Here is a 26,392-nt window from a genome sequence, read left to right as displayed (position 1 = left end):
TTATGGGGTTTGCATAATCATAGCTTACATCCTTCTTCTTTCCTAGGATAGGTCTGATAGTGACTACAACATTTCCTGAACAATCTTGGGGTGAATCAGGATGAAATAAAACTTTCTTATATCAGTACATGGATTCTACTGTTTCAAAATGTAATCCTCCGTTGATCTTGTGGAAGTGCATTCTGTTAACATAGGCAGTCTAAGCTAATGCAATATACTGTGTTAGGCTGAGTGTTGAATATTCAAGATTTAATCTGAATTAAGAAAAGTATTTTGAATTAGTATATGTATTTATGTGTATAGAAGTTCCAATGGAAAACAGTTTCTGAGAAGCAATCCTATTCTATAACACTGTTAAGTATGTAATAACTTTTTTAATGAATGTCAGAATTCTGAGATTACTGAAATGCTTGATGAGAAAAGTAGAATTGTTTTTTTAAGTACTGTGTCAATAAAACATACATGAAATTATACATATGTTGGTAAAGCATTTTATTATATAGTAATCCACAGAGCTTAATCACCTTGTAAACAGTCTTTTAATTTCCTGTTTTAGCTCCATTGTAGATACTAACATGTGCTTGTGTTGCTGGAGCTGTGTAGGCAAAAAGCGTGGGAGTTTAATGGATTTTCCTTCCCTTTTTATCTGAATTAATGTTGTAGTAAAAGTGGTGTGACTACTTGCAAAGCAAGGAAAGCTGAAGCAAAAAGCAAACCTCAAGGATAACTCTCCTGTTCAGCCCAGTATAACTGCATTTTAGGGAAATACATTGCCTGTAAATCAGCCTGTAAAAGATACAGCACCATGCTCCAAACCTTCATCCTGTTGCTTATGTCAGTTCTTGAATGCATGTGTATTGTGTATGCATCTGCTTATGTTTAAGTGCTAATGACTCTTGAACACTTCTCTCAGACCATGCTCAGTAGGTACTTTTCTCTTGCTAGAAGTGACCCTGCTTGTAAATTACATTAGATCTTTGAAGCTGTAGTATCAGCAACTCCCCACACCTCCAAAGGAAACCTTGCCAACACTTTAGGTAGCATTGGTAGGTACAAACTGATTTAAAACAATAAATATAGAAATGCTTCTCTATCTACTCTATAAAGATGCATAGTAATAGATCTTTAATTTCTCTAAGATTGTCTACCTTTCACCATTCACGTCTATCCTCAGTCATTACCAGCTGAAGGCTTTTATGGAGATTGTTTAAATAAGATTCAGTAATGAGCATTTTAATTATCACTTTAAGGACAAAGTTCATTCTCTATTTCTTAGCTAAAAAAGGGCAATACAAAAAGCTTAGTATTAGAGTATAACGCAAGCTGATTTTCTGTGGGAGTGTTTAGCAGCAGAACTGATATCTACTCTACTCCTTGAAAGGATGTAGGAAATTATTAGGCAATGGAGATTTAATAATAAAAGAGAGATAGAAAGGCACTTATAAGGAATAGGAAGGCTTATATGAAAACAAATGAATTACTAGTTCTTCTTTCAGAAAGATAGGTGTGATTCTTAAAGCCTGTATGTTCTCAGTTCCTTGTACAAGTGAAAAGTGTTAGCTAATAAAATAATAGAAGTAGAAAAGGTGTCCTTAACCAAATCGCCAGAGAGGAGTTTTGATCTCTTTTCTGACCTGACAGGTCAGAGGTTTAATCTTTCTGACAGATGAAAATTTAGGCTATTGTTTTTTCATACCTTCTCTTAACAGTAACAGTAGTGAAAAGTAACATGACGAGCAGCAAATTTCACCTGAAGTCTAAGAACTAAAGAGTCAGTACTGATCTTCACTGATTTCTAATTAACCTCAATCCTTCTGTTTATTTGCTTCTCTAAGTGAAGGTAGATTTCCACCTTAAGCACCTTTATGTTATGCTGTGTTCTTAAAGTAGCAGATGATCTATCTTGCCTGAATGATGGACAGTAGGCAAACAAGCTGTGAATTTGGGGCAACTGTAAAAAATTACAAAACAAATTTGTCACTTGTATTTTTTTTTATAGAAAATGATATAGTAGTTTGCAAAATTAAAAAAAAATGAGTTGTAGCTATTACTTACCAACTGATTTGCAGCAGATGGAACTGGCACATAATTCCTCTATACTAAAACCTTAAGTGTTCTTACCTGATCCCCAAATGAAATCTTGGTACAAATCCAGATTAAATCTGGTGTTGTGAACGATGGTGTAGTGTGGATTTTCTTTCTTTAGAGTCACTAATGAAAGCAAGAGTGTTTGGAATGTTAAGATTTGCTATAAAGGAAAGTTTTAAGAAGATTTCCAGGTTTAGACTTCAAAACGATGTTGTACCAGTTTATTTATGACCTCATTATAAATAGCAGCTTTTATTTTGGTCTTGTTCGCATTGCTTGTTGCCTTGTCTGCAAACCCTTCTGAATGTCCTTACTGTGAATCAGTGGAAAAAATGGAAGTAGCCCTACGGTAAACGTTCCACTTATGCTGATGTAGCTGACTGCCTAGGATGCTTCTAACAGCTATGTTTTACATAGGAGAAAATGTTTATTCGTAAGTTGTTAAAATGGAAAGAAAAAAATTTGTATTGCTGCAAAAAGCTCAGGAAAGACCTTGGACTAATGTCAGTGGAGTTGGAATTAACTGTTGTGTATTATAGAGATCATAGGAATGATTTATGTAACTAGGCCATTGATTACAAAAAGGTTTGCACCATCTTGACATAAGACAAATAGGAAAAAAAAAAAAGGTAAGTACCATCCTGCATATCAGGGACGTGTGCACTTCTCAAATTCAGAATATAGAATCAGGCATGTACTGAAAGTTTCCAGAGGGGGGGGAACAACAACAACAACAAACAAAAACAAAGCCAGCAGTATTACCCAGTGAATGCTTCATAGGTCTCCAAACGAGAGACACTGGGTATTGTGTTTGCACTGGTCTTAGAGCTACCGGAGGCTAAGAGCACCATGTCAGAGAAAGGCTCATCCTTTCCCAGGAGATTTCTCCATGGTCAGATATTAGGGCACAGCTAATTTAAAAAATGACTAAATAAAAGCAGCTCTAAGAACATGGCTGGGGTAACTTCTTGCTATCAAGCAATATCTTGAAGATGCTTAACTGACTTTTGGCAATCGGGGATAAGTCTGTGAAGTAACATTGATTCAAAGCAGTAGAATTCCATACAGTTTGTAAACACTTGTCCGTATTCTTTGTGATTGGTAAGATAAAGTGATGTTGCAAATCTAGGACAAAGAGTTGGTGAAGCACTGTTAAGGGCAGGGACACAAGCTGTTCGACACCTTCACTGCAACAGGAACTCTATATTCTTTCCAAATAATTTTTTGTTTCTGAACTTGTAGAGCAATTGGCACAGGGAACAATTAACAGTGTTTTTGAAGGATTTGTTCTGCTTCTGGGTACTAAGACTTCTCCTTTAAGGAACTGTGCTGCAAAATGCCTACAGTTAGGCTGGGATTGAATTTAACAGCGGTGTGATCAGCCAAGGCATTAGCAAAAAAGCTTATTGGGCAAAACAGGAGATATTGTCAATTGCAAAAAAAAAAAGAAAAAGTGAAGAATGTGTGCATACCAAATGAATACAAATTTAAAACTACATATCCAGGCTAGTTACTTTACCATGCTAATATTAGTGAGAAGATAAGTGTAACATAGAACACTAACATTCCATTGCCTTGGCATCTTTAATAATGAAAGCCACCTCTACTTTAAAGAAGGATCAAGTAGAACATGAAATAGTACAAGTTTTTAAAGTGCTAAGAAAAAAGTGAAATTGCAGAAAAAGATAAACTTGGCATTGAGAGATCTTGGACAATAAGCTGACAGCGCTTATCTGCTACATAAGCTTAATCACACTGAGTATCACAGTGTATACCAAATCACCAAATTTTCATAAGCTAGTTTTAAGTAAACTTGCTAGATTTTAACTAGGAATTTTTTTACTAGAATTCCTGAAGTATTTCCCTGTGCTTGCAGTGTTGCTAGTCCAAATGCACCATGTATTATTTGGGAACAAATAGAAGTAAACTTTCTTGCTTACTTAAATGAGACAAGCAGGGTGTTACTGGAGCAGCACATAGGCTAACCCCCACTGCTGCAGCACGTATGTTTGCCCCAGCTTTGCCTCTTCAGTTAATCACTGCTTCTCTTCCACCCATCTGTAAAGATGGCTTTTGGCACCTTGTAGAAGCTGAGACTCTGGGCAGAGACCGTAGAGCAACAGCCAAGTGCTGTGACCCAGTTTGGGGAGTGTAAATGGCTCTAACGCTGCATTAGAGAGTAGGTGTTGGAGGCTCACAAAGTGCCAGGCGTGGGACTAAACCTATTAGCTCTCTTGGAGAGAGACCTGTGACCTACTGAAGCTGCTTGTCAACTAGTTTCTTTTCCTGAAGATCTTGACTGTACTAGCAGCAACCACTGGTGCACCAGGCCCCCAAATGACCGAGTGATTTGCCATGATGGCTTTAATTTTTTAAGTATATTTAGGTTGAGAGACAGTAGTCTCTTAGCCTTCATTGAAATTCCTGTTTCTCTAATTACTGGTGGTGGGCTATATATTTAGTACAAAATCTTTTTGCCCTGTGCAGTAGCAATGTTACAACATGTAAACTTTCCAGTGAAACTGCTGGAATAGTGAGCTGAAAAGATTTGTAAATGGTGTAAGCTTTTGGAGACTATTGTGGGAAGGAAGGTTCACATAACTCCTTGATTAGGCTTCCATTTCTGTGCCTTTTGTTTTGACTCCTATGTTAAATGAATGTAGAATATTGATGCTCTGAATGAAGCAACATTTTGAGAAGTGAAAAAAGTCAAGGGTATATATTTTTGAAAGATTCTTTTTATAAGATGGATTTCAGGCTGTAATAAGTTGAATGCAGTAGCTATGCTTCATAGTCTGTAGTGGAAATAGCACTCAACATGTCTGAAGCATGAAATAAAAGATGGTTGTTGTATTTGATCCCTGTTCACCATTCCATTAAGGGTAAATGTAACCTAAGAGAATGGACCCCTGCTACTAGCTTAACTTTGGAGTACTGCCAGATAGGTAAGTAGAGCTGTCCCTCAACATTGGGAAGTAACTGAGGAGTTCCAACAATCAGTGGAGTTTCTACAGAAAATGAATGGCTTGGCCAAATAAGTAAATCTGTGGAGAGATACACACGTCTGTATTGCATGGTCTTAAACGTTCACCGCAGTTCTTGTTCATTCTTCTCATGATCAGACTTTTTTTTTTCTGGGGGAGGTCAGTTCGTGTGCTGTTGTACAGCCCCTATAAATGTAGGGGAGGGCCAAAATCCAGTATTTATCCTGAGAAGGAAGACTGAATCAAACACTCTGCTCCAAAGCAATGGGCCGTAGGAAAGTTGCCAACCAGAAATGAAATACATGTTTTGCAGACTGCTGTAGAACAGAGGACTTAAACTGAGGATAATCTATTAAGGAGTCATAGCTGATCTGCTGGCCATATACAGATTAAAATGTGTATATGGAAGCATCTCAGATGTGTGTAGTATTATAGCTGTGCCTAGGAGGGACTGCAGCCAAAGAGAATGGTTTATGTGCAAGGATGACCTTTAGCTGCCTTTGTCCCTCGATTTGGAGACAAGTGGTTCTGTGGTCCAGTCCTCAAATGGAAGTGGGGCTTTCAGTTACAAGGTGTATAAAGTTTGTACAGCCAAGGAGTGCTTGGTATCCTCGAGCACTGCCAGGAAAACCGTTACAGGGAAATGTGAGTAGCTAGATCAGTTGGCTTTGTGACAGCTTTCTGCAACTGGAACATCATGAGGTTGCTGAAGTACATCTGTGAATAGGCTGGTGTGTATAAAGGAGACAATCAGTTGCAAACAGTAATCTAAAAGAAGTGACAGTTACTTCAAATAACTTCCTAAGTACCATTTTCTGTACAAAATAATGACAAATCTCTGGAGATAATAGAAGGTTTAGTGCATTTTAATATCTTCATAATGAGTAAATCATCCCTTTTGTAAGGTTAATGAAAGCAGATGTGATGTGAAAGATGAAAATGTGGTCGCTATTTAGGAATTACTTTCTGAAGTGTGTGCCTCTACTGCCCTGGCCAGATACAGTCTGCTCAGAGAATGCGTAGTCTGAATTTATGGTGTTTAACGCATCCAGCAATCTTATTACCTAATAAAACCAGTCTGTCTCCAAATATTTACTAGCCTCTGACTTGAAGTCACTCTCACAGATCGAGCCTTTCTTCTAACTGCGTGTCTGCTGGTCTGCCATTTCATAAATACTGAAAAATAGCATGTAATTAAGAATCTCTTGTATTCGTCAGGCTTGTCATTGAAATAAGGGCAAGTATTCCAAACATAGTGCAAAATTCTGCTTTTGTAGACTCTTTTGTCTGTTTTGCTGACACTAAGTGGGTATTTTGATATGTCAAGTGACAAGATAAACACAGTACAGTTTGCCACTGCTTTTTATAGTTTCATAATGGATGTTCTTTATTTTTTTCCAAAGGCACTATGCTGCAAAAGTTCATTCACTGTGACTTATTCACTAAGTTTAAACTGGCATATAAACAACTTCTTCAAGAATCTTCTAAGCAATTTAAAGGTTAAAAAACAAGCCAGAATTTGTTTCAAGTACTGTATTCTTTCTATCCTTCCTCTTCCTCTTCCTGATTGATTTGTTAGATGTGAACATAAAAAAAAAAAAAAAAAAATCCCCCAAAAATATATACCTCTGCAGTCCCCTGCTCAGATGGCCACTGCTATCCTTGCGCACAGCAGACTACCCTGGATGTCCTCATTCTCTTGACAAGCAAAAGTGCCATGGTGCATGCCTGCAGAAAGGAAAGAACACCTGTGATTTGTTAAGGACCTTAAAATGAACACAGAAATACTTAAAGTGTACAGTTTTAGCTGGGAAAATGGTGAAATATATTTAAGATATCTACTTTGTTGTTTTATATAACTGTAATAGCTTTTTGTACCATTTTTCTTCCAACCTGTCTTGTTCTATCCTGATTATAAGGTTATTGTCCTGTTTCAGCTTGAGCATGCTGCTGTTTCTGTGATTAGTTCCAAGATATCATCTGGGTATACAGGCTGAAAATCTTGCTTGGCTGGCTGCTCCCTCTGCATTTAAATGGTCTGATTTTTCTGATGGTTTATATAAAACAAAAAAAAAAAAAATTCAGTTGATACAACATGTCAGTAGTCTGGCTTGTTTTGGGAACTAGTTTTGTTAGTTTGATTTTTTTGTTGTTGGTTTTGTTCTTTAAGACTCATACATTTGAAAATACTTCTGACTGCTCACTGTAAGTTCTTGAATGTACATCACTACAGTTCCTTTGGATTGTTTGTTATGAAACATAGCAATGCTTTTGAGAAGTAGCAGAATATCAAAAATAAGTATTTTTAATTTGAGATGTAAACTGGAGTACAATCTGAGCACACCTGCTTCTGTCTTACTCAGCTGATGTGCTACTATTGCTTTGAAGGTTTTAGGAACCTGTCTCAAAGATCTGATGCAAGTCCTGTGTTACTGATAGACAGTCAGCTTCTCTGATTTAGAGCTGCCTGATTTACTTCTGCTCTCAATAGTGGAAATTGTGTCATTCTATCTTTCCCATGCCTTCACAATCCCCTTTGTTAGGGGAGGAATATGTCAACTTGCATTTCAAAGTGCTGTCATAAGGCATGTGATGGCAGATAAGATTGACTTTCCTTCTTGTATTAAGATACCTGCAAAAACTACTGCAGTCTCACAGTGTGCCAATTCACATTTACAAAATGCAACTTGAAAAAATGCTTGTCCTAGGCTAGAAAGTGTTTGTATTAAACTACTGAGAGAGATGTGTGGCTTTAGAAGTTTATTCTGAGTTTGAACTAATTTATTACATTGATTATCTCATTTTGCTGTGAAATGTTATTCTAGAGTGCGATAAACTACAGGAGAACTTCAGCAAGACTTGTGATGGGTGTACTGGGGGGATATTTCTTTTCCTAGGGGAGATGTTGTTTGAATGGAGGTTTTTTTTTTTTTACCCTATTTAAGGTTGTAGGATTTCTGCAACTTAGATGAATGAAATATGACTTCTAAGCTTTCTATTATTTGTTGGCATATTTATGACACTGGCTGATTGCTTGTGCTTCGGCTTGCCATGAAATTGGTTTATGCAAAGAAAAAATAGAATCAAGTCCTCAATAAATAGAACTGAAAATATTTTTAGAAAACCTACAGCTCACAGCCCTGATCAAATAACACAGCGTGTTCTGTCAGCACCTTCTGATGAATTATGAAACAATGCTGAAACGATGAACGTTTTACAGAAATAATGTTTTTAACCAAACACTTGAATCTGCACTTGTTTCCATGTAAATACTTGATATTATTTAATAGTTTCTAGTGAATAATCTCAAATGATGATGCTGGCAGTCATAAAATATTGGAGATTGAGAATAAAAATTAGTCACTTGGTGTTCAAATATCATGAAATACACATTACCGATTATTTCCTGAGCTGCCTTTGAGTACTTGGTAGATAATTTTTACCAGAAAGAGCTCGCCTGCCTGAATTTCTCACTAACTGAGAAATCCTTGTTCCAGAAAGGCTTTTACAGAGTTTGGTGTGGTCACTTGGGAAAAACCCGTGTAAATAGGGGTAGTGCCAGGAGCTGGAGCCAGGGAGCTCTGTGGCCGTAGAAGCAGCGAGCTCTGGGGGATCCAGGAGCTGAGGTATCCAGAATAAATTTCCTTGTGTATTTTTCATGCTGCTTCTTAAATCACAGTTCTCTAGTGCAAGTACACAGCAATTCCTTTAGTTAAGAGCTTTCCACAAATAATTTCTCTTCATTTCAAAGACCCAAAGAACTCTGAAATCAGCAAGATAGTTGGTGTCCTGTTACATCACTGCTTTTGAGAGAGGGGAAACTTATTTATAAATACCTCGTGTAAACATAGTGTGTGTGTAAGCCACTGCTTGTAAAAAGCATCCTACTGCTTTGAAAAATGCATTCTCAAAATGTCAAAACAGAATGCTTTCTACTTTGAAATGCTGAATGGATTCATTTTCAATAGTGGAAGGCACCAATACCAAAGTTGAAAAATGTTAAATGGATTTCTTAGTGCAGTTTTGTACCAGTGCTTTACTAGGACTCATATATTACTTTATTCCATTTTCTGAAAGGCAAAGAGAATTACTTTTGCAGCCATGAGAAGGGAGCTAGAGCCTGAGGCATGTTGTAACGAGATGTCAAGGTAGCTGATGCACAGGTGACAACATTTCAAAATGTTCTGCGTGTTCAGTCCTGTGAGAATTGGAGGGTCAGCTGGTTTTGGAACTTTGGGTAGAATCTGAACTCCTGAAGTAGTGAAATTCTAATGTATGAGATGAGATTCCTATTGCTCGTGAAAACTCATGTAAGTTACCTAATCGCTACCTCAAGTTTTTTCATTAAGATTCAATAGTTAGACATGCTAGTGATTTTATTATTATTTTTGGAGTAACGTTTATCACATTTTTCTTCCCAAGAAATGTTGTTCATTCATGACACTGAAGCTGAGTAACTTGCAGGAAATGCACAGAACTTACTGTGCTATATGTAGAGAACAGAAAGCTAATTGTAATGCAGGATATCTGGCAAATAGAAGAAAGCAGGTTTAACATCTTAATGTTACCAGTTTAATTACTAATATATTAAAGGTTATTAGTGATGCTGTAAGTTATATCTGGAAATACTATTTTTAAAGTGAAGGAGCTGCTATAGTTCCATAGGAAAATTTGCAATCTGAAATGGAGTCACTGTAGTAGCTGATCAAGAAAATGCAAGTGCACCAGACATTACAGAAGAAAACTAATACATAAGTCAGTTCTCTTCAGTGACCTTTCTTTTTTGTGTGTACCTTATTTGAAACCGTATTTTTAAGCAATAGACATTGATCTACAATATAAACAATTCTGAAGTGGTTGGCATCAATCTTACAGACACGGTGTATAACAGTATAAAATGTGTCCCACACTTGAATCTCCAATGTATAAATGCCAGTTTTTAATTTTGCATTGGTCCAATGATACCAGGTATTTTGACTTGGAAATGGTGGAAATGCTTTTGTTTTCACAGTGTTCCCACCCCAACAGCCATTCCGTCATAAATCCTGAAAAAGTAATTAAAAAAAAAAAAAAGGCAGAGGGATGCTTTTACTACACTTATATATAATAGCCATGAAAGTCCTGTTGAGCCAGATATGGATTTCATCTTTTCATGGCTTGTTTTAGGAAGGGTTGATGTCTCTGGGACGTGCTGTAAGGAGTTCTGTTCTGGATTACCCTGAGCTGTGATTCTGATGGGAAGGAGAAATGCTTACGTGCTGATTTGCCCAGTATGGTGTGAAAAACTGGTATGGTCTTAGGAAGCCTATTGACTTCACATCATCAATCCTGGACAAAACAATAATAGGAAGGTGCATGCCATTTCTTAATATGAGTAATGCACCTTTCAAAGTGTCTGCAACTTTGCGATTAAACCACTGAATCTGAACTGCAGTCTCTTACACTGCACCTAAGTTGTGTATCACCAGCAGCCAGTGACTGCAGGGCAAGGGCAGAATTTATTGGATGTCTTAGCTGGGTGCACAGGGAGCTTGTCCAGTCTTTCCCTAATTGCTTCACGGGCCGCTTCTAAACTGATTTATCCTCATAAAAGGAGGCTCTGGGAAAGTGGAAGAAGCAGAAGGTATTGCGCTGGCTGTTCTCAGGCCACAAGCAGGGTGCTGGGGAGAAAAAGGAGACTTGTCCAGGTAACTCAATTGGTGCTGACAAAAAAAAAACAAAAAAACATCACAACAGACGATGGGACTTGCTTCTATCTTCACATAATAGAAGAGCAAGGCTGTAAATGAACATCTTTGTTAATCCTGGCTCATGGGCGGGTCTTAAAGGTAGCTACTTCTGTTAAATAATGCAGGAAAAGGGGATGTGAATATATGAAAATGAAGATGAATTAAGGAACAACATGTCTGACCCCAGTGAATAACCTCTTTGCTAAAGCATGGACTTTTTAAAAAGTATGAATTCTTGGCACAGGCACAAATCGGCAGTAACTTCAGCCTTCCACAGAACTCTTTAGAAGGTGTGTGATGAACTTGTAATGCATTTGCAGCATAACTAATTACTTCATGTTTACTTTGCATGTAGACGTGCCCTCACAAATAGAGCTGCAGATTATTGCCACAAGCCCATGTGGAGGGATGGTAGGAGAGCATTTGTACTGGTTTCTTTTCAGTATAGAGAAGCTGATGTGATTTGGACGAGCTGACTTTGACTGTTTAAAGCATTAGGCACCTAGAAGTGCCAGCAGTGATAAGCTAACTCCTGGAATAAGGGAGCTGTAATCTGCACATTTGAGGAACCTTTCTGAGAATGCAGAGATCCAAGGCTGATGTATCCTTCAATTTTTAATGTGGTACGAAAGCACCTCATAATACTGATGTACTTGAGATGAACTTACCTTTAAAAACTCTGCTACATCATAAAAGTGAACTAGATGTTATATCTATGCCAGCGGTTGCATTTGTGAGGCTGAAGCACTTCAAAGGCTGAAAGATGGTGGGGAAGACATGCTGCTGCTTTTGGAAACAAGCGTGTAGCTGATCAGTAGCATAGCATAAGTCAAAGTCTATAAATGTTAGGAGGCACAAAGGGTTTCATCTTCCACTTTAGCCCCTTAATGTAAAATAATTGAAATATTGCATGTATTTTTGGTATTTTTAAAACACTGCTAAGATCTTTGCAAAATGAGGTGTGGGAAGGAATGATGTAAGAAGTGGAATGGCCTCTTCTGTTGTTCAACAAGAGAATTTTCTCTTGTTTCACATGCTCCCTGCTGGAGAAAGGCAGAGCTGTAGTGTTAGCAGAGGATTTCATTTCCTTAGGCTTTGGAGATCATAATCCAAGAATGGATTGAAATACTTGAGGGAACTTGGGGCTGATTTGTTCAAGCTAGTGTGGATTTGCACTGACATTACTCCATGGACAGAACTGAGCTGCTCCTTTTGTAAAGTCCCTCTGTGACAGTTGTTCTTAATAGCAAGGCTCTGAGGAGTTTCTGCTGGTATGCAGGGCTGGTGAGCCCCTTAAGAATAAGGCCAAGTGACCATTTTTCTCTTTTCTCAGTGAATGTCTCTAAAAATATGATATCAAAGCTGTCAGCTCTATAGGAAGTCTCATCTGTGAAACTGTTTGAATCTTGGCAAATGTTAGAGTCCAAGCTGCAGAGCAGAAAGTCGTGAGGCACTGCTGAGTGTCATAGCAGGGAGCGGACTATCTCTTGGCAGAGAACATCCGCTGCAAAGTATTGCACTACCTTAAAACAAAAGGGAGAGGAAACTTAATTAACAGCTGACTAACATGTTTGAAAATGTTAAATGTTCAGCAAGCATAATTTTTGTTTGCAATGGCATAAGAGAGCACTGAGGTTTAAAAGAAAAAAAAATCCATAAAGATTTATGGAACAGGAAGTGGAAAAAACTTTGCAGCACTTTAACCATAAAGCTTCACATCCGAAGTTGCTGGATTTTGGGAAAATCTTTGTTACATCTCACATAGCACTGTTAGTAGCTCATAGCCACAAAACTTGCCGCTCTTAGATACAACAGCTTCGCAGTGATGTACTCTGGGTCAGGACACATCTGTTAATGTAAAGCATCATGCTCAGCTGATGATACCTGGACCGTAGTTTGTGTGAGTGTTGAACTGGAGCTCTTGTAACTGGCAGGCTCCCAACTGTGACAGAAAGTGTTTTGTGCACAGAGTGCCAGTGCTGTAAAGCTGGTTTGAGCCTTGCCCCCAGCTCTCTAATGGTTTTAGTTGTTGCGGTTCTAACTGGTCAGGTTCTTAGCATCTCTCTTTGAAGGGAGACTGCATAGTGAGGCAGATACTTCAAAAATGTGCCAGGAAATCTCTTCTTCCTCCTTCCAGAAGTTAAAAATATAATGGTAACAAAAAAAAAAGCTTCTTAGTTTTTCCTTTTACCAGTCAATTTTCTAAAAATAATGTTTTGAAAAAAATACAGCAAACAAACAAAAGCACACACACAGAAATCCCTGATGGCCTTGTGTGCGTTTGTTGTAGTCTGGGCCGTTATCTCTGCTTTCTTCCTGGTTCCCTGGAGCAGCTGCCAGTCCTGTGCCGAGCAGCCACCCTGCGCTGATTGGTTTTACCCAGCCCTTACAGAAACCATGCGATGTTGTAATGCAAAGCACCGTAGTGCTTCAAACATCAATCTGTGCTCCTCTGAAGTGGTGGCGGTGGTTGCTGTTTTCTGTATGGAATTGAATTTACTTGTTTTCCTACTTTTGCTTTAAATTCACGTATTCTTTTATCTGACTGGAGAGCAAAGATGGTGGGGAAACAAGTGAAAGAGCGAGCTGAGCTTCAGATACTGGTGTTGTAGGAGCTCCGTGTTAAGTTCCATCCCTGTGGCACAATTCAGTTGACATTAAGGTTTGCAGGAGATTTTTCATTGACCTGGTGGAAACTGGATGAGCTTTTAAATTATGCATAAGCAGTCTGCTGCCTGCCCTGGTATGAGTGATTTTTCACCTAGTGAAGATAGACAGAATGTTTTTAAGGCGATTATTGCAGTTTGTAGCTAGGCACAAATCGCTCTCGCTTTTGTTAGGCTCTGCATGCTTTCTTCAGTGCATTAAAGTTTGATATGCATAAAGTGCAGCACTGATCTGAGATTTACACAAGACTAAAGGTTGGACAGTCAATTACCATAGCTGTGGTATGAATGCTTGCTGATGGGATCCTAATAAAGGCCTCACTAAAAGTGGAAATTATACTTGGACTCTGCAGTTCTTTATTCATGTTCCTTAATGACTGGAAGCTGTACAGGCAGCAGTGCTCCTGCTGTGCAACATGAATGTAAATACGGAAAATGTGTAAGCTGGAGGGATGCTGGTCAGTGTTGAATGAGGAAACTGCGCCATGCTGGTATGGCCTGAGCCTGAGGCAGGCAGCCTGGAGAGGCCAGAAGCACGGCTCTGCCTGCACGCCCTGATGCTGGGAGCAGAGCTGCTGCCATCGGGTCAGCTAAAGCCAGAACATCCCTCGGTGCGCTCCCTTGTGTCCTACAGTCATCCTGCTCTACTGGATAACCTCCCTTCTCTTCAGAATGTCCAGCCTGTTTCTGAGGATGTCAAATCCCTCACAGCACATCTTAGCAATCATCTTGAGTTTCCCCTGGGATTTGTCCTCTGAAGATGTCCTCTGACTGCTGTGGTAAACATGGAAGGCAATATTCCCCAGCTGAAAGCCATAGGGGCAATGACAGCTGCTCAGCAGGTCCACAGTGTGGGTAGGATTTTCTCGTGGTAGGTTATGTCTCTGAGAAGATTATAAGGTGGAGGGAAGAGTTTTCTGACACTGTGCTGGGATCTTGAGGTGACAGCATCTCTTAAATCTGTTTGTCTCAAGCATGGCCCATGCTGCACACAGCTAGCAAGCAGGAAACAGAGGCACGGGGAGCTGAACACAAGGATGCTGCATACTTGGCTAGAGATCCTCCAGCAGAGGTAGGAATGAAATAGGTATTGTATTCAAAAAGGGAGGAGGGTTTTAAAAACAGGCAGTTACATGAAGCTACAGAATCTCTGTGAAGAAAGAAACAAGTTAATTGCAGCAACTCTTGTGTTTGTATCCCCACTGCTTGCAGCACTGTTCCCTGCTCTGCTTAAAATTATTATGAATTACAGCTCTTGAAATTACAGCATTTTGTTCTGCAAGTCACCATTTTCTGTCCTCAATGCCGTTCAAATATTTGCCTTCTTCAGCTGATACGGTCATTTAAAAAATTCAGTTTTCTAGAAAACATCCTTAGTACATACTTAATGCATAAATACAGACTGTTTTCCTTAGCATTTCAGCTGCTGCAGCACTAGTTCTTATATTTCAGGAGTTTTTTATATTTAAAGCAGGAAAACAAAAAATCTGCTGGAAATTGCCATTGCGATGTTGAACAGTGCTATCAGATGAGTTTTTCCTTGAATAACCACTCTGTACTGAGAACTTCCCAAGTGGAATTTCTGTGGTAGACGCTTGAAAAGCTGTTTCAAACACAACTGTAGGACTTCGGGCTTGCCTTGCCACAGCAGGACTAAGTGGTGGTGAGGTGCCTTGTGTGGGACAATGATGACTATACACACTCCTAGGTCATTATAATTGGGCTTCACTTTTTTTAATAATAGAGTTTTTAATAGCTAACTTGGAAACTGTTATAAATGTTGAGTTGTTTTTCAGTGAATGTATTCTCCAGCAAATCATGCAGCTTCAGTTGCTCCAGAGCTCTGGGAAGAGACCTTGTGACCAGACGATGCTGCTCCATACCCAGCGGCAGGGAGAGCGCAGGGTCCGGCTGCGCTGAGCAGCGAGCTTGTTTGTTGAGTTACTGAGCAAAACTAAAAGCTGTTGTTGAATAGCTAACACCCGTGAACAATGTTACTAAAATAAATGTCGGTTGTAAGAGCAGTTATGTACTAGATTAATTTAAAAATCAATTTGAGGTTTTATTCAAGTGCTGTTTACTTGTGCGCTGGGTGAAGCCACATTTAGTGTTTTCGTGGGACCTGACTTTTGCTGGTTTTCCTGTACAAAAGTGAATTTTATTTCTGGGCAGCTGAATGTGGATGAATAAATCTCCATTCCTGTAATTACATAAAATGGGTAACACTTGGGACTGAATGCAGAAATTATGGGGAAAAAAAACAAAACAAAACAGATTTGGTCTCCTGTATTAAATGTAGCTTTCCTGCTCTTTGAAAATGCCAAGTTGTGCTTCACAGAAGATGAAGTGCAAAAATTACATCTTTTGCAATGGTGTGTTCATCTGCCTAGATACTACTTAGTTCTACAATTAAATTTAGGAAGTGTCTTTAATTCTCTTAAACTGTTCTGTGCTGCTACTGTTAAGTGTTCAGGACCTCCTAGATGTCTTATTATGGTGAATAAATGGTCTTGATATTGAGGAACTGAGGACTACAAATCCTATAGTCATAAATCTTCCAACTGAAAAGAATGGGAGCTGCCACCCTCAGCACCATTAAGAGTTGTGCTCAGTGATTATAAAGTATTCTGAGCAGTTCTGGCATCAGTTTCCAGATTAAAGGGGGCTGGAGCTCTGTAGTCTTTTTGCATTACTTGCTTTCTTTAGTCCTCTTTGCACTACTGCCTGGATTTAATACACTGAAACATTTCTTCTGAAACTGCAGAAATGGTACAGGTGAAGAACCCTGAAATTGAAACTGATTTTTTTTATCACATTATTCAGAAAAAAATTGATACAGAGTGAGGTGGTTTTTGGATCAAGAGCAATATTTAAATATCAAATTTCTGCGAGATAGGAGAAGTGTTTCAGGCTCAATGGTTGACTGTCCACAAATATATTGTAGATGCTTTGTTTCTATACAGCCTTCTTCTGCCTGGTAACTGCAGGCACGTCTAGCTCTTGTTCAGCACCATGCAGGCACATCTGGCCAGTTCTTGCAGTGGGGATGCCTTGCAGTAAACTGACGTGGTGCTGGAATGATTCCCCCCTGCCCACCCTTACCAAAGGCAAAGACAGAAACGATTTTTTAAAGTTTCCTGCTGATTGGATGTGCAGATCTTTATTTATATTTATGTGTGAGAGAGAAAGTTTCCCAGGTGTGCTTTTGTTACGCATTTACACATGCTGGAAGTACAAGGTTTAGTTTAGTTGTACTCGTGGGAAGTATTCTAGGTATTGAGGAAAACTGCACGTTTCTCATGCCTTTGTCCTATCTTCCTACTTTGTTTTCTCACAGCCACCTGATGGCTGTGAACCTGTTTGTGAAGATAGTCTATCACTACACTAAAAATACTCGCTCCCTTTTCATTCAGCAGTGTTGCAGAGTGTAAGCCTTCCAATAGTCCTGTAAGAGGCCAAATTGCTTTTGTGTGAAAATGGGTTGTTTTGTTCAATTAAACCCTGGAGTGAAATTGGGTGATGATGATTTGTAATTTTGTCCTTCTGTTAGAGATGGATGGATTCAGTGAACTTGCGTGTGCATTGCCTGCATAGCTAAATAGGTGTGCACTGCATCTGGGTCACGTTGCTGAATGAAATGGTTCTGCTCTCACTGAAGCAACTTCTGAGCCTCTGGGAACAAGCACGGCCAGCCTTGCACTGCAGCATGCCTATGCTCATGCCTCCAAGCCTGATTTTCGTATTGTTTGCTGTGGAGTGAGATTTGCTCAGGTGTTTCTGATACTGCTGGGAGCCAGAGGGTTGTTGGCTATGTTTGGGCTGCTCTAGCTGGTATTAGCAGGTGGTGGGAGTCATGGGCATGGTACAGCTCAGACTTGCCAAGCCTCACTGCTCATCCCTATGAGCAGTAGCAGCAGAGCTGTGATTCTGGGTGAATTGTGCCTTTCCAGTATGCTCTGAAAAGAAAACGTGTGTGATGTGAAAGCAGTGGTAAGCCTGAACTCATTGTATCGGCTTCACTTCCAGTGATTTTGTAAAAGCCAATATGAACTCCTGTTGAAGAAATTTTGAGTGAGCCCAGCATAGATAAGAGAAAATAGTCTAAAATGCTTATGAAAGGCTACTGTGACAAATGTTGATGAAGTTTCTGGAACAAAAAATATTCAAAAAAATATTCAACCAACATATACAGTGAACTACTAAGGGGAAAATGAGTGAATATCAGTGATCTTCAAACAAACAAAAGCTTCCTCCGCTAGCCTACCTCTCCCAAAACACAGCTAGGTAGGAGAGCCTCGCAGCCCCAGCTGCAGCTGGATGGCTGAGGCACACAACAGCTGCCTGCACGGTTCAGAGAGACTTGATACTTCCCTGTCTGCTTTTCTGTAGGTGGAATATGCGCCTTTCTCACGTTTTGACTGGATTAAAAGATGTTGCCCCCTTTCATAAATGTCTCCTCTTTTTTTTTTGGCAAGTGTCTCATTAGCACTTTCAGCTTGCAAACAAATGATCAGCTACAGGAGTGCACTGAAGTTTTAATTGGCTCTGCTTTGTTGGCAGCAAATTACCTGAACGTTTTTAAAGCCTGCATTTGTCCACCACCTGTTAGAAAACCTTTCTGAGAATTCTCCAGCATGGGCACTTTCTAAAAGAAACTGAACAACTTTACATGAGTGGTCTTCCTCACAGTCTCACAATTTGTCTTTCTGCTTTTGGTCTCTCAAACCTGAATGACTTAGCAGCTTGTGGAGGAAGAGACAGCTCTTAGCGAAGTTAGCAGTATTTCATCTTCATGAGCTTGGAATTTTACAGCCCAGAACAATCTCAATTCTGTCTTTAAAACCAATTCAGCGTTCAGAAAAAAGAAATAAAATTCAATATTTTTAAAGGTGATTAAAACCTAATAGGTGTGTGCAGCTGGATTTCATCCTGATGTTAAACACTTTATCTAAATATTACATTTTTTTCCTCAGTATAGTAACATCTAATTTTCACTGAAATTTGGTCTTCAGCAAGCAGTTAAGAAATAGGTATTTCACATTTCAAGACAAAATAGTATTTTTAGTTGAAAGTTAGTATTTTCTGCCAACCTTTTTCAAAGAACTTCCCAAAATACAAAGAACCATTTGAACACCTTGGGAAATATTAGTTGAAATCCTTGGGGAAAGTGGATGGGTGGGTTTGGGGTGGCTTGGTTGGTTTGTTGCCTTTTTTTTTTTTTTTTTTTAACTCTTTCCACCACAAACACAAAGATGTGAAGAATAGAAAAAGATGGGATGAAGACAATCCATACAGCCTGACTGCAGCTGGCATATTGCTGTGAGAGCTGCAGGACAGAGCTCTGTTTTCGTGCAGTTTCTGGATAGGGTTGTTTTCTAACCAACTACTGTTACATAGCGCTTTTCCCTGTTTTTCTGTAACATACTCACATTTCGCCTGTTGTTTTGTCAAAATTTAAGTTTTTATCATGAACTGTTCCTGTAGCACTTTTATTTCTGTAGCCCTTCTATTCCTCAGCTAAGACTTGGTTAGAACCTTGATGTGGACTATAAATATGTACGCACTCTCTCAAGAATTATATCAGGAGTGAGGAGAGGGAATAATGAAATTTGGTAGACTTCTGTAAATTGATCAAATGGTGATAAAGTTAAAAATGAAAAAGGAAAATAATAATAGTTCTTAGATAAGAAAATCTCTAGAACTTGATAAATTATTTTATCTATTTTTGCTCCAAATTGAACAACTGAAACTGAATTATTACTTGGAAATTTTACCATGCTTTTTCTTTATGGCTCTAAAATCCTGGAGGAACTTGGAGCCTTGTTTTTTCATGGTGTGAAAAGTTCCAAGAGTTCAAGAGTGGCCGTGCAGAGCTGGGCGGGCTGGGCCTTTTGGGTCTGTTATGGGCACGAGCCTGGGCTGTCGTTGCACACTAGGGTCTGTGGAGAGGCTGCAGAGGTGCAAGCAAAATCCCTAGCCAGAAAGCACTGCTGCTCTGTAGTCAAACAATAAGCACCAAGAACTGCTTTGCAGCAAACAGCAGTTACTGTTATGGATTTCTAAGGGGAATAATCTCACAACACTGTGGGTGAAGCTTCGCTCCCTGTTGGTATGTAAAGACCTGAGAAGGATATCAGAATTAACTTTTTGAGAACACGCATTCACCCATCTGCTCTAGTTATTGTTGCAATGCACCACAAAAAAAAAAAAGATTAATTTTGGACTATTCTTATAAATATTATGCATGCTAATTATCTCTGTACTAAACCCTTTCAAAGACAAATGTATCAGTCTCAAAGTGTCTGGATTAGGAAATGAGAAAACATCCATTCAGTAAATCGCCTCTACTCTTTGCTGACTCTGCAAAGTGAAAAATAAGTGAAGCATCTCAGTAATCCAAAGATCAAAATAAACTCACTGAACTCAGTAGTCTCAAGAAAGAATGTGCTTTTGATTCTCACTATCACATCAGAAATATAGTTCCCTGAGAAATGAAGTTAGGGAATGGGTTTGGGGTTTTTGCACTGGGGTAATTGGCATGAGGTGCCTGCCTGTGTGTAGCATGTCCTGCGTGTGCTGCCTGCTGTCACTGTAGATGCTGCTAACTGGAAAGACTGGATAAGTACATGACTGTAGTATCATTTAGTCTTAGCAGAGAACTTCAGCAATTATATTCAGAAAAACAGATTGTGACCAGCATTCCTTATTAAAGGTCTTGTAATACTTGCTTGAACTGCAGTACTTTGTGCACTGGAGTTGAACTTGTTCTTTGGTGTAAGAATGTCTCTAGGGGATTTGATTCTGTAGTATCAAACTGCAAAGGGAAACATTTAAGCTGTCTTCTGTGAATTTGCAGCTTCATCCAGTTTTTCCTTGGGGTGCGAATTTACAGGCGCTGCTGATCTGGTAAACCTGTCATGAGGTCGTGCTTGTCCATGAAGGGCATGCAAACAGATTTTTTCCAAAAAATGCTTTCTCTTCTTTCTGAAGAAATGAAAACTCTATAAATAATGCAGAGCTGTTGTTGTTCCAGGTGCGCTCTTGCACTTCAATAAAAATTTTTTCCTATGATGTTAGTTACTTGCTACCTTTTTTCCTGTGTTGGCACTTGCTTCAGCTTCTCATTGACCTGACAGCGTTCTTCATGAAAGCAAAACATGCTACTGCAAGTGGTGGGATCAAACCACGGGACTGTGTGTTTTAATGGTGTCTTAAACAGCTGAAGAGAATGCCTCGTGCAATATTGGAGCTTCCCAATATTCAAATGTTTGGACGGTTTTGTTGTTTTCTTCAGATTGAGATAAAATCTAGGTCAGGGATTTTTGTGGACTTGTTTAATTCATCATTTCCATCTACTGCTTTTTATCAGTGTTCCTTCTCATAGCCTAAAAAAAACTCAGCCATCCAGCCTTCTGTGGATGTGCCTAAGAAGCACAGGATGTGCGGCTGATTCACAAATGTTTTAATCTGCTTCCCGATCTGTAAAATTGGATAGTACTTAACGGCTAGATACTTGTCTGCCTCACACCAAAAATTAACTCAGTGATGTTTAAAGTGCTTTGATAAAAAGTCATACAAAGAGCTAGGTGCTATTTTAGCGAACTGAAATGCAGACAAACGTGTGCTTTATGTAGAGAGGAATGATTAAGTCGTCTCATGTGTCCCACTTGGCCTGCCAAATGTAACCTTACTGAATGCTTAGCCTGCCAGCCGTGCTCTGAAGGATCCAGAAAGCTGTCTACAGTCTTTGCCTTAAGAAACCTTTAAAAAATATTAAAATTGAAATCCATAAAATCCATTTTTAAAAGTTGTTTGAGACCTGAAGGCACAAAGAGGGGAAGAGGAGTAAAATTCATCCCCGAGTCTGCTGTCCAGAAATCAACCTTTTCTCAACTGTTGAGTGCTTTTTGGACCTTAGGAAGTTGCTACTGCTCATCACACTGCTGCTTTCTGGTCAACCTCATCCGTGGGAGGAGCATTCCTATTGCACTAATATTTCCTTCCCTTCTGCCTGCCAGAATAGCACAGCCACAGATGTAAGGCATTGAAGTGTGTTATAGAAGTCTCCTGTTTTTTGGTTTTCCAAATTAGATGCTGGTGGTTTGTGCGCCTGGGATGTGCGTCATAACATACAGAGCACTGCAATGGTGGCAGAGGTTTCTGTTCATTAATTTCCAGCTCTAGTCAGGAAAGAGAAAAGATCAAGAAAAGTCATTAGACTCTAAGCACACATTCGCAGGATACTTAGTGGATTAAGTGTACACAGAGAGAAGGAAGAGCTCAGCAAAGTGAATATAAAATAAAAGCTGTGGTGCTGGGGACACAGTGATGTCTGTTGCTCCTCCCTCCAGTTCAGCTCTTATTCTGTGCTCAGGGCTCAGTTCTGGCCACCCCGGTGGGCAAGCAGCTGAAACTGGGAGCAGCCTGCTGATTGATGGTGCTTCCTGGTGTGCGGAGCCCCACTGTAATCCCGGTATTAAACCTCAGAGGGCATGTTAATGGCTCTTGCTCAAATTATTCACTGTTATTTTTCACTGGACATCACAAAGCTAACATTCCTTTGCTATAGCATGATAAAATTCTATCTAGATACGGATAGCTGAGGAATAGCCCTGAAGTGTTTCTCTCTCCGTTTTGCTGGTGCTGTCACTGCCACCCCACCTGTGCCAGTACCTTCTGCTACACTGCCGTTGTGTGGTCCTGGGCTTGGTCAGGTCAGCTTATAGAATCCAAAAAATATCAGAGCTGAGGAGGACTTGGTGTTGGGAGACATTTCACTTCATCTCTCGTGCACGCCCTGTTCAGCAGTGGCAGTGTGTTTAACTCTACAGTCTTTTTCCGTGTATAACTCTTCTCCCACTTGCAGTATTTGGCTGCATTTCTTACCCATAATAACTATTTCCTAGCATAATAACTAACGATCTCTAATGAGATCTCTTTAATGAGAATCCTGGACAGAATCTCATTTGCTGTTTTGCTCATGTTAGTATGTGGCTTGTATGATGCCTGTATTTCTCCTGCCCTCCTACAAACAGGCTCCTAGTTGTGCAGTGCTGTGGAGCTGAAGAACCTTTCTTTGAGGTGAGCTGTAATCCACATGAGACAAAGACTGCAGGAAAAGAAAGGAGAGGAACGTGTAGTGGTGTATGTGTGTGTTTGTGCTGGATGCTACTTACCGTGTCACAGCTGCAGTTGATACAAACCAGTGGAATTGTTCTCTCAGGTTTTTTTAAGAAATTGAACTGAATGCTTTGAGGATCAGTCCCTGCTGTTTTTCCACATTGCAACTTAAACTCCTTGGCCTAGAAACTTCATATTGGTGCAAGTCAAATGACTTTGATGTGATCTAGCACAAATGGTTATTTCTGAACACTTGGGCTTACTTTCTCTAGTATTACTTCATGTGGGAAGAGCAACGTATCAACGCTCTGCCATGGCATGGGATTGTCTGTGTGACTGTACAACACTGGGCATATCTTGTTGCTTTAAAACACTGACAAAAAGCAAACAAGTTGGGAATAAATTTCTGGAAAGGGCTTCTGTGCTTTTGCCTAACACCGGGTTTGCTGTTGTCAGGGCCCAGTTTGGTGTTGACCAGGATCTCTCCTGAAGCTTTTGTGCTGTTGCAGTGGCATTCGGCAGCTTTCAGTCGAGTGCTGTGAGGTTAATCCTGCTGTGGGGCCTTCTGCACTGCGCAGCTGCCTGTGATGGAGTCATGGGCCTGATGGCCCCTTTGCAGCCTGTCTCCCTAACACAGGCACTGCACAGTGTGCTGACGGCCGATGCTCCTCTGCCATCCATGGTGTCTTCCAGGCCGCCCTCTGCTGTCTCTTGGATATTTTTAATAGGGTTGCTGCGTCTTTACTGGAGGAAATGCCTGCACACGGTTTTGCCTCTTTGCCAAGCAGTTTTAGCTTTGAAGGTCTGAAAGTGGGTCAATTCTCTGTTGTAATAGAAAATACCTAAAGTCGCTATATCGCTTCCAAAATGGTCACAAATATTTAGTCTTCAATAATGCTGGCAAAATATTACATTTGCTTCAAAATTAGATGCTTATAGGTATCTGCTTGCAAAATATTTTTTTTTTTTAAGTATAGAGGGCATTTTCTGTGCATGTTTAAATGGCTGGGAGAGCTGAGATCCTCTCTGCAGCTTCCTTCTGCCTGCGATACATTCCTGCTTCTGTGGCAATACACTGCTGCTGGGGAACTCCATGGCCCAAAAGGCTGCAGCTGTTTTCAAGACTAGGACAGGTTTAGTTCAGTGCAGTACGATGTTCCTTCTCCACATGCTTCACATAAACCAGTCCCTCAAATAGGTTCCAGTAAGACCACAACCTGCTGGGTTGAAGTTATCAGAGCACTTCCATCCAGAGAGTAAAGAATATATATATTTTTAAGTTTCTTTAAGATAATACTGGCACACTTGCCATGATCCCTCTTCTGACAAGTTCTTTGGTGACAGCACTGAGACATCTTTGTATGTGTTGTTTGTGGCATTACTAATACTGCCTATATCAGCTGAATTACTTCTTCCTGTCTTAACAGGGAAGAGAAATCTCTCAGGAACAGTCTTCCTGATATTCTACAGCACATAGCAGAGATTAGTATCTGCTCAGGTTACTTGAATTATAACCTAGAAAAAAATATGTGCTTGGGATTTTCTCCTCTGTAAATTCTCCTTGAGTCTTCTTGAGTAGTTTTCTGTTCTAAAACAATATTTAATACAAAAATCTCATCACTTTGGGGGGGGGGAGAGTTGTGCTAGATCTGCAGGAAGCATCCTCTGGGTAATGATAAGGAATGCAGGTTATAGCACACACTGCAGTTCTATCCCAGAAGCAGCATGAGTTAAAATGCTCACCTCAATTTCGATTTCTGAAATTGTGGTCCAGCACCTTTTCCTCCCCCTTCTGACTCACAAAAGAACAGAAAGAAAAAAAGGAGCATTGCTGGGTAAATTTTGTCTGAAACAAACAACTTCAAGTAAGTATGTTGTTGATGTTCAGAAGGATTGGATCTCTTTTGTTAGAAACAAAAATATGCCCCTGCATTATGTTACTGTCACCCATGTCTTTGTTAACTCTGATCCCCCTCCACCTGCTTCATGGCAGGAAATTCTGTTATTTCTCCAAAGAGAATCATCAGGGCTTGGATTCTTCTCAGTTTACAGAAAGAAGCTGCAAGTTCAAAGAAAATGCCTTGCCCAGCGTTCCGAGAGAAAGGGCTTTCAGGCAATAAACAGCTGAATTCGAGAGGTGATAATGCAGGTTCAATTTCCACTTTTAATGAGGCCTGCCTGTGAAACCTTCCTTAAGTGGGAAGCTGATAATATCTCTGTGTACGGTGGTTTAAATGTGTAGTAGTTAAAGGCTTTATTAATTTATAGACGTTTCAGTTTTTGCTATACTTCGAAAAAAAAATTAGATGATTTTGTTTAAAATACTAAAGAAAAAGTTTTCCTTATTGCTGATACAATAATAGAGCGTGTGTGATTTTGCATGCGAAAAGAGAGAAAATTATGTTCACATTTTTCTAAGTTAAATTCAATGAGCTTGCCCATCTGAGTCACGCAGATTGCACATTGAAGTGCAAATAGTTGAGACAAACCAATTTCTGGTCGCTTTCAGCTGGCTGAGAAAGAGTTGTGTAGAAAGCAACCTAATACTGAAAGTAAAAGCAAGCAGAGCAAGTTTGAGCTTTAAAGTGGAAATGATGGAGTAAGGATGTGCACAGGATCTGCTTTTCAATAGCTCTATTGGCTATATAAGGTGGGGGATCCTTTTAGAAATAATTTCTGTAGCAGTATACTGGTGTTTGACTATCCCTGCTGGATGTTAAATGTCTGAAGCTGTTAGTGTTACTTTCTTAAAGACTAGAATATATCGGCGGCTGAAATATGTGGGTGTACTGACATCTGCGTTTGAAGTCATCTCCATATGTTATAGTGAGCTTGTGTTAAAAAAATAAAATCCTAGAGATTATATTAATTATTGTAGCAAGTCAAAGACTTACTATAAGACATAAATCTTACTGTCTTTAGAGCAGGTCTTCTTTAAGACCTATATGAAATAGTTTTCTACTAGAAAACCATCATTTTATGCACCTGTAAATACTTGAAGACAGATGTAGCTGTAACTGCAGCAAACTCAGCTTAGAGCCACGTTGCAGCACACAGCCCCACCTCAGGAGCTCCTGCAACGTGTAAGAACTGCAGCAGCTTAAGGCCTCACTGGGACTCTGGCAACTGCACGGGTTAATGTCAACCTCAAATGGTACTTCCTTGGAGTTTAATTGGTTGCTGCCTTTCATTCATCAAAATATTATCTACGTCAATTTTCAAATTTAAATCGGAGCAAACAATGTTCAAAACACCAGTATTTGAGTGGAAAGGACATTGTTATTCCTAGTATATTTGAGTTTTCTCAAGAGTTAAAAATCCTCTATTCTGGTTAGAGCGAATCATGGGGCACTATAGGAACATCCACCCCAAATCCTATTTATATGAAGAAGTTCTAAAGATATTCCTTGAAAATGTGTAAGTACTGTATCTTTTGTGGCTGAGGCGTGTCAATACTTCTTGTAGTAGCAGTTGGTAGAACAAAGACAAAAGCAAAACAAGAAAACCCCCCAAAAAACAACAACAAAAAAATCACCCCAGCAATCTGAACTGGTAATAAAGCCCTTGATGAAAAAGTAAATGTAACACAAGTGCTTAAAAACCTAGCATTAATATTCCAGGATATTTCAGGGTGGAACTGGAGAAATATATCAATGTAGCAGCATGAATGTGCTGATTACGTGACTGGAGTTAGTTGAAAGCATAACTTGCCTCACAACCTGCTTTGCTCTCATATCTCAATATTTCCCTTTTAATTTTTGGATTGGTAACTCAGCTATGAAGAATTTTCACAGTCTTTTTTTTC

At 39.5% G+C, this 26,392-nt stretch overlaps 1 protein-coding gene across 4 annotated transcripts in view; it reads left to right on the top strand.

Annotated features, from left to right (window-relative positions):
* Positions 1-26,392, top strand: part of IQSEC1 (IQ motif and Sec7 domain 1) — a 323,384-nt gene that overhangs the window by 76,364 nt on the left and 220,628 nt on the right. The gene's annotated exons all lie outside the window — the stretch shown is intronic.

The sequence above is a fragment of the Numida meleagris genome, chromosome 11 (genome assembly GCF_002078875.1).
Source record: "Numida meleagris isolate 19003 breed g44 Domestic line chromosome 11, NumMel1.0, whole genome shotgun sequence".
NCBI lineage: Eukaryota > Metazoa > Chordata > Aves > Galliformes > Numididae > Numida > Numida meleagris.
This window is presented reverse-complemented; position numbering and strand designations above follow the sequence as displayed.